This window comes from Hetaerina americana, unplaced genomic scaffold (assembly GCF_022747635.1).
Source record: "Hetaerina americana unplaced genomic scaffold, ioHetAmer1.1.p SCAF_3, whole genome shotgun sequence".
Classification (NCBI taxonomy): Eukaryota; Metazoa; Arthropoda; class Insecta; order Odonata; family Calopterygidae; genus Hetaerina; species Hetaerina americana.
The window spans coordinates 106,503,059-106,505,347 of NW_027286874.1; the positions used below are offsets into that span (position 1 = coordinate 106,503,059).

The window sequence follows — 2,289 nt, forward strand, 5'->3', positions numbered from 1 at the left end:
TCTAAGAAAGGAAAAATGATACGAAAATTTGTATTCCTACTCATGGTATTATGTCAAATCGGAATTTACCTATACCAGGATAAGAATAAATCTTAAAAAAGGGAAGGGTATTCATTTATTTAATTAATTTATTGTTTATTATGCGAGATTGAGAATTGATAGTGCCTCCTTCCATCTCACTGCTACACATCACATTGCAGACAATCACAAACCCTTTCACACCTTTCCATGGGTCCTAGGAACACCCACCTAGGCGGGAATCGAACCCGCAACTTCTGAGTTAACATTAGAAGACTTCTTTCTACCGCCACCGATCCAGGGAAAAAAATTGCCGAAACCCGGGATTGAACCAGGGACCTTTAGATCTTCAGTCTAACGCTCTCCCAACTGAGCTATTTCGGCTGCGTACGCGTACATTGAATTTTTGTTTACAAAAGAAAAAATTGGGTGAAAAATGAGATTAAAAATAATACGAATGGCATTCATCAGTTATAGACAAACATTATAAAGAGGAGCAATATGAGGAGGGCTTGGTCATGTTGAAAGAATGCATGAAAGTTGGATCACAACAGAGAGATATATGTATGTGAGAATGGTGCATGTTTTGAGAGGTGTAGCTATCGATAAAGTATTGTGCGAATGCGGTCGAAGAGACGAATGGTAATCTGTTTATATAATCTGGTTCGGTTGATAGCAGATCTTCCACTCTTCCTCTGATTCCTTTCAAGGGGAGGAGGGTTCCAAGTCTCAGTAACACCAAGGAGAGTGTGTATGAAGCCATGCGAGCCAGTGCTAGAGACGGAAATCGCATGCAAGGACAGCTAAGAGCGAAAGAATAACTAGTGCTTGGAAAATTAATGCCGCAGAGCCCTAGAGATGGTCAGAGGGTGTTGAGGAGGTACAAGAAGAGACCCTGGGTGTGACTTTGTCGGTTAGCCGCGGCCATTCATTTGAGGTTGCCACATTAAATACGGCGGCGCATTCGTATATACAGGGTTCGTCCGGAAAATAAGTGTACTGAGCTCAGGAAAAAAAAATTTATTACACTTTTACATATCTTAAGCTAATATTCCTCAAAATAGGACCCTTGTGAGTCGATACACTTGTTCCAGCGGCGTTCCCATTCCTGGAACGCTCCCGCGAAGGCATCATCGGGAACCTCTCGAAGACACGTCGTCACGGCCTCTTTGACGGCGTCCTAAGTCCCGTATCGCGTTCCTTTCAAACTCCTCTTTATCTTCGGGAACAGAAAGAAGTCCGGTGGTGCCAAGTCTGGGCTCTAGGGCGGGTGCGGCAGCGTTGCCACGCCGTGCTTCGCCAAGAAGTCCGACACGACAAGCGCGGTGTGAGACGGCGCATTGTCGTGATGCAGCCGCCAGATGTTTTTGATCGCTGGCCGGACGCGGGCGACTCGTTTTCGAAGCCTGTCAAGCACATTACACTGCTCTGCTATCATCCGAACACTAAGACGACGATCAGAGTTCAGTACATCGCGAACTTTTCGCACATTTTCGTCGGTGAGTGTCGTTGATGGGCGTCCAGGCCGTGGTTCGTCGTCGACCTCTTCTCTGCCCTCCACGAACATCTTGTGCCACCGAAAGATCATGTTTCTGGACATGGCTGACTCCCCGTAAGCCTGGTTAATCATACCGACAGTTTCGGTAGACGATTTCCCAAGCTTTACCGCAAATTTGATGGAATAACGCTGCTCCAAAAACTTCGGCATCGCGTTCCGTGACATGGGTCGAGCGTGGAGGTTCGCGTTAACAGAGCTCCTCACTACACCACAGCTCAGAGACGACTGCCTTTTTCAGCGTCGCTTGCCAACATACCCCCCTCCAATCGCAGCCCGTCAGAGCGGTGCTGGGCGGCTGGAGCGGGGGGAAAAAATCAGTACACTTATTTTCCGGACGAACCCTGCATACACACACATTGAAACACGAAATCTCGCCAAACAGCGAACAAATACTCATTCACATAGAAATAGATATAAGGAAAAGGGATAGAAACACATATAAAGGATGAACACAGTAGAGGTTGGGAAGGTAACTTCAAATGGTGGCGTCGAAGCAACAGATTTTTATGCAAGTACTAGTATTTTATTTTACATCTAGGTACAGTGGTGAATGTAAACTGCAAAAATGAGTCCTAAGGCTTGAGTAATATAGGGTCTTTATCACTAATTTCTTTTAGAGTAATATGCATATTTTTATTCTGATGTCGCGTGTGTTATGTGAAATCACCCCTTACCGCACACATTGGATGTGGCTTGAGAGGGTATCACACTCA

At 45.6% G+C, this 2,289-nt stretch overlaps 1 non-coding gene across 1 annotated transcript; it reads right to left on the reverse strand.

Annotated features, from left to right (window-relative positions):
- Positions 1-329: 329 nt before the first annotated feature.
- Positions 330-402, reverse strand: TRNAF-GAA (transfer RNA phenylalanine (anticodon GAA)). The gene has a single exon. It is a non-coding gene; the product is annotated as a tRNA-Phe (tRNA).
- Between the last annotated feature and the right edge of the window lie 1,887 nt (positions 403-2,289).